Below are 6,541 nucleotides of genomic sequence, written 5' to 3' on the forward strand. Positions count from 1 at the left end.
TTGTAGAGATGGAGCGGGAGGCCTCACTCTGTTGCCCATGCTGGTCTCAAACTCTTGGCCTGAAGAGAACCTCCTGCCTCACCCTCCCAAAGTGCTGGGATTACAGGCATGAGCACCACGCCCAGCAAGAACTCCATTTTTCTTTTTTCTCTTTTGAGACTCCATTTTTCTACTGACACCTCCCCTGGTTCCTGTCCTGACCCATGCCAATTGCTTCCAATTATATTCAATTGCTCAGATGGTCAGTTGCTCAATTTATATCATCATTGGCTGCCTTTATTCCCTTCTGTCTTCAAACATGCCAGGCATTTCAGACCCATAATGATGCATAAAAGGTGCCGACTCACTTTTCTACAAACAACATTGGCATTATTTCCTTCTGAATATGCCTGGAACTAGAGTTTATGTTATCTGGTATCAGAGTCATAGAAATGCCTCATGTCTTGTGAAATAAGACTTCTCTATTTTTTGGGCCTAAATTCATATTAAACCTATGCTATTTCTAAGGAGTTGAGAGTGGGTGTATGCCAGGAATCACAATTTTTTCAAATTGTTCAATGAAGGGACTTCTTTAAAAGTCATCATGCCATCACAGCCCCCACAGAGGAATAGGCTGCTGTTCTGCTGGCTGCTGTTTTAGAGAGGGTGTCTGGCAACCAAGAGATCCTTCAGGTCGGTTGGGGTGGCTCCTGGAAACATCAAACTGCCTTGGCAGAGTGTAGAGGAAGGAGCCAAAAGGTTCAAAGAATTTGGTATGCTCAATGGACTTTTAAATTAGACCTACCAGATGGCTATGTTCCCTAGGAAGGCTAAAGGACACTCTCTTCACTAAGTTAATAAGAAAATGCAGTAGTGAGGTGCATTACTGAGAACCTCGGCAGTGTTTATCCTCTGTCAGCTGAGGCTGACTGTAGGAGGTGCTGTTTTGGAAGTGGGGTCCCTAGTGTTAATGGAGATGATAATTTTCCAGAATAGTAGAGGCCTAATGGCAGCACTTAACTATTAGGGGCAAGAAGATTAATTACTGTAATAGACAGCAAGGTCAGAATAGCAACCAGAGGGCCTGACCCACAGGAATGTATGGTAATGAGTATGAAACTGTGATGTTCCTGGGAGCAAGACAGGTAGGCAATTTAGGAGGTTGTAAACGTAGGTAATTAAAAAAAAATCAAGCATGGATGAGCAGAAGCCTGATAACAGCTTCCCTGTTGAAAAATTATGATCATTCACTCAATTCCAGACCTAAATTAATTCTCAGATCCAAAATACCTCAATTGAAGGAGAGGCTGTTCTTTGAGGAAGAATGCCTCAAGGGCATTCCCTTGCATGTATGTAGTGGTGATTTTCTCTATATTTCCCTCCAGGGACTTGTGACTATTTCCCTGAGTAGCTGTACACTGGGGAAAGTGGAATACCCCAATATTTTGAGGGCTGTTGGTTATAGAATCTTAACTGACACTAATACCAAGGAACCCAAAGGAGCATCTACTGTAGGAGTATATGGAAATCAGGTGATAAATGGGGTCTAGGTCCAAGTTTGTTTCCTGATAGGACAAATGGATTTTTATGGAACTAACCACTGGTAGTCATTCTCCAGGTTTCCAAATGCGTAACTGGCATGGAAATACGTAATAGCTGGTTCTCACATTTGCAGTAGGGGTGAGTCCTGCCTAGAGTGGGATCTGCGACCTCCACCTCTCTCCAGCCTCTGGAAGGAATTTCTCCTCCTTCCTGTTTTCACGTCTGCTCTTTCTTCTTCCCCTTCTGGACACCTAAATGTGTCTCTTTAATGGGCTTAGGCTTTTTAAAAAGTGATGGGAACTGGTGAATTCCAGCTGTTTTAATTCTCTAGGCCACCCTCTCTATGTCCTCATTACACCCCCACCAATAAAAATGCATTTAGGACAAAGACCTGAGTCTTATTTCACATGGGGATGAGGAAGAAAAAAAGAGAAAAGAAAAGGAGAAAACAACCTAGTATGTCTTGGCATGGCTAAAGGACCAAAGTTTGGTAATAACTGACTGCCATGGTCTGAATGGTTCCCCTAAATTCATATGTTGAAACTTAATTACCAATGTGATAGTATTAAAAGGTACAACCCCATGAATGGGATTAGTAACCTTATAAAAGGGCTGGAGGGAAATAGCTAGCCCCTTTTTTGCTTTTTCATCCCTTCTGCCACGTGAGGACATAGTGTTCAAGGTATCATCTTGGAAGCAGAGACTGGACTGTCACCAGACATTGAACATGCTGGTGCCTTGATCTTGGACTTCCCAGCCTCTAGAACTGTGAGAAATAAATTTGTACTATGTATACATTACCTAGTCTCAGGTATATTGTTATAGCAGCAAAAATGGATGAAGACACTGACATTTACAAATACAAAGTGGACTGAAAATAGTCACTATAACACATTAAGTTTCACTCCTATCTCAGTCTGTTCCTTGAGTGTAGAAGGAAGTCATGGACTTAGAGCTCTTTGGGCTGCAAAGGACACACAGCCAATCTCACTGGCGTCGCAGATGGTCGGGGATGACTGTTATTATTGGCCTGTTATTAGTTGTAGGATTGAGAATTATTTTTGCATTTGTTTCCTCACAGTCTTTTTGGTGTTCCAGAACAATGTGGACATACTCATGGAATATGTGCTGTGTGTAACTGCTATGCGTCATGTTGGTTGCATGGACAAAAGTTTGGAAGCTACTGGCACCCAGTCATACAGTACTTAGTTACTGCTTCAGTGGGGTGGCAAGTTTGCCTCTGAATTCTCCTGTGGTGACAATAAATAGATGAATGTTGTGAATGACAAGATTCTTAGTGCCCATGAGGTCAAAACAAAGCAGCTGCTCAGGTCTCACTATTTCTAGTGCTAAGATGTGAGAAGAATTCCTGCCATAGTGCTAATGCTCACCATTATATGTTGGGGCAGATGACATTTTCCAATTTATCCGTACATGAGAAACAGCAAAGGTCTCTGGGGTAACACAAAATCAGAGTAGAGTAAGTAGCAGTTTTACATAGGACAAAACAACATTGTATTAGTCCATTCTTGCAATGATATAAAGAAATACCTGAAACTGGGTAATTTACAAAGAAAGAGGTTTAACTGGCTCGCTGTTCCACACGCTGTACAGGAAGCATGGCTGGGGAGGCCTCAGGAAACTTACAATCATGGCGGAAGGCAAAGGGGAAGCAATCATGTCCTACATGGCTGGAGTAAGAGGAAGAGGGTGAAATGGGAGGTGCTACACACTTTTAAACATCTAGATCTCATGGGAACTGACTCACTATCATGAGAACAGCAAGGGGGAAATCTGCCCCCATGATCCAATCACCTCTTACCAGGCCCCTCCTCCAACATTGGGGATTACAATTCGACAGGAGATTTGGGCAGGGACACAGAGCCAAACCATATCTTGTATCCTCCAAGATCCCAGTACCACTAAAATTTTTGTTTGTTTGTCTCTTTTGACCACCTCTATAACTCTTATGGATATTCATCAAATTCTGTATCAAAGAATTTAAGATTTAGTCAGGAAAATATAGCTATGATATGACACAGCACGATTCTGTGTAAAGCCAACAAACTAACCAGCAGCCTCAGAAATTTTATGGTTCTTTCCACTGACAGTCTAAGGTCCTCCCTGGTTACCATTTCCCCAAGAGAACAATGAGGAATTTGGAGGTTATGCATTCTCGCAGTCTGGGGATCTGTGATAGTCACTCTGTTAGGTGTTTTTGAGCCACCAGGTTCCTCATAGCAGCTTTCAAATCTTTGTTCCTCGGGCTGTAGATGATGGGGTTGAGAATGGGGGTCACCACTCCATAGAAAATGGAGATGAGTTTGTCTGCAAGGTCCTGTTTGTCTGCTCCCATTGGGTCCTTAGACTTGGGCTTCCCATACATGAAGAGGATCGTCCCGTAGAAGACGATCACAACAGTGAGGTGGGCAGAGCAGGTGGAGAAGGCCTTTTTCCTCCCCTCAGCTGAGGGGATTCTCAGGATGGTGGCAATGATGAAGACATACAAGACAAAAATAAACAGGACTGGGAGTGCAAGGAAGATCATGTTGGCCACAACCATGCTGATCACGTTGATGGAGATGTCAGCACAGGCCAACTTTAGAACTGCCAGGATCTCACAGGTGAAGTGATTGATGACATTGTCCCCGCAGAAGGGCAGTCACATTGCTAGGGATATCTATACTACAGAGTTGGTGATACCAGCTGCCCAGGAGCTGACAGCCATGGGCACGTAGGCAGCCTTGCTCATGACCACAGGGTACCTAAGGGGGTTGCAGATGTCCACGTAGTGATCAAAAGCCTTCATGCTCAGGAGAACACACTCTGTGGCTCCCATGGCAAAGGAGAGGAACATCTGCACTGCACAGGCTGAGAAGGAGATGGTTTTCCTGGGGGTCAGGAAGCTGTCAAGGATGAGGAGGTTGTATAGCAGATGTCCAGGAAGGAGAGGTTCCCCAGGAAGAAGTACATGGGTGTGTGCAGGCGGGAGTCAAGGATGGTCACCAGGATGAGGACCCCATTGCCCAGCAGGATCACCAGGTACACCAGCAGGATGAACACAAAGAATGTCTTCTCCAGCTATGGGTGGGCAGAGAGGCCCAGGAGAACGAACCCCAACACAGGGGAGGTCTCACTGGACCTGTTCATGGTGCATCTGCTCTGTCACCTGGAGGAACTCAGAGGTCAACCTCAGCATCCTCTTACTCCAAAAGTACCTGGAAGGCCAGGCACAAATCCTTGCCCTGCTGAGCAACTGGGGAATAGCGCTGATGATTTGTTCATCTCTATGGGGTTCTAGGAACAATGTAGTACAGGTCAATATTTAACTTCTGCTTCTGGTAAGACCAAACAGGCTAATTTGGACTAACTGTCTTGCAGATGACAATTACACAAACTGGAAAAAATACATAAAACATTGGAGAAATAATAAGACAATGGGGAACATAGGGTTATAACTCTGGGGAAAAACAAGGACCTAGAGATGTAAGTCTAGCACTTGTGGCTGTGATTCAGCTCGAGCATTTGCAACTTCTGGAGGGAGCCAGGGAGAGGCTGGGAAGCATTACTGACAGCCTCATGGAGATGGGGAGTAGCTTTTGTTGTGAAAGACTCACCTTGAAAGGCCCCTCACTAAATGTTCTCCTTTTGGGATGGACTCTCAAAGGGCAGCACCATAGGAATAAGGGCAAATCAGAAGGAAACAGACATTTACAGATGCTGTAGTTCAGCTTCAAATCTTCCCAAGCCCTGAAATTGAATTGAGGTGATACCAAGTTTTGATGCTCCCAAATGCCTCACAGAAGCCAACATAGATCCACTTTGGAGGAAGATAACATCACCCTAGTCTCTAAATCATTTCCACAAATAATTTTGCAAACACAACATCTGGCACACACTAAAAAAGAATAAGGCACACAAGGAGACAAGAAAACAAATCAAAACTAACAGAAAAAAAGCAACAACAGAAAATAAAGCGTCTCCTGGGGCATGTAGCAGCCAAGAGGACTGCTCTAGTGGCACCTGCCTAGACAGCAAGCCCTGGCCACCCCGACACATGCGGTGCCAAGGTCTCAACATTTGGTTGATCCTTTTGTACATCTGTGGCAGCAAGTAGGCCCCTGTGCCCCATGGCCAAGTTGAATGAGAGTTCTAACTGAACCTCCCGTCTTCTCTTCATTCTCCATTGCCTGCGGCAAAGGCATTAACTTGTTCCTGAGACTGTTCACAGAACGCTGGGTCCTGCTCTGTTACTTTTTTATTTAATGGAAAGGTTAAATCTCTCTTGACAAAGATTCTCAGATTTTCCAAACTTTGGCCAGGCATCTGAACCTTCTTCTAGGTACATCTGTGTACTTGCTTATAAAATTCAGTTTCAGCAAAAAGCCCTGCTAAGTCAGTTCAGCAAGAACCCCCCTCCTCAATATCTGATCATCTTCAATGTTTGATGAGGTTCCTCATCCTCCACCATCCCGAGGTGATGTCTGATTACCCTGTCCTCTCTTCAGCAAGAATTCTGTTAGGTCCGTTTAGCCAGAATCCCCGTTACCCCCGATGCTTCTTCTTAGTAATTTTCCATCTACCTACCTCCAGCCCCCTCCTTGGCTAAAAATTCCCACTTGTGCCTGCTGTATTTGGAGTTGAGCCCAATTTCTCTCCCTCACTGCAAAATCCCATGGCAGTGGTCCCTATACATGTTGAGATAGTCCTGAATAAAGTCTGCTTTGCCATGCTTTAACAAGTACTGATGAATCATTGGTTGCTCAACACTCCTCAGACTTCGAAGTGCTCCTCAAATTATGATTTGTTCTGGACCAGTAAAAAACTTGTAGGCAACTGAGCACTACAGTATCAGTATCTAAAATAGTGCTCTAAAACTGAGCACTGTATCTAAAATACTTAGAAACCTCCCAGATATCTATCTTTCCAAGAGCTCTCAGTAATCCAACCCCCTCCTCTGTTGTTGCAGCGATGCTTCCTGCCTCATGAGCTCTGAGATACTCCTATGTTGGTGGTTAGC

General features: G+C 44.4%; 1 pseudogene; it reads right to left on the minus strand.

The window, feature by feature from the left end:
* Positions 1 to 3,721: 3,721 nt before the first annotated feature.
* LOC101149885 (olfactory receptor 13C7-like) lies at positions 3,722 to 4,671 on the minus strand (annotated as a pseudogene).
* Positions 4,672 to 6,541: the final 1,870 nt, after the last annotated feature.

Source organism: Gorilla gorilla, chromosome 13 (genome assembly GCF_029281585.2).
Source record: "Gorilla gorilla gorilla isolate KB3781 chromosome 13, NHGRI_mGorGor1-v2.1_pri, whole genome shotgun sequence".
Classification (NCBI taxonomy): Eukaryota; Metazoa; Chordata; class Mammalia; order Primates; family Hominidae; genus Gorilla; species Gorilla gorilla.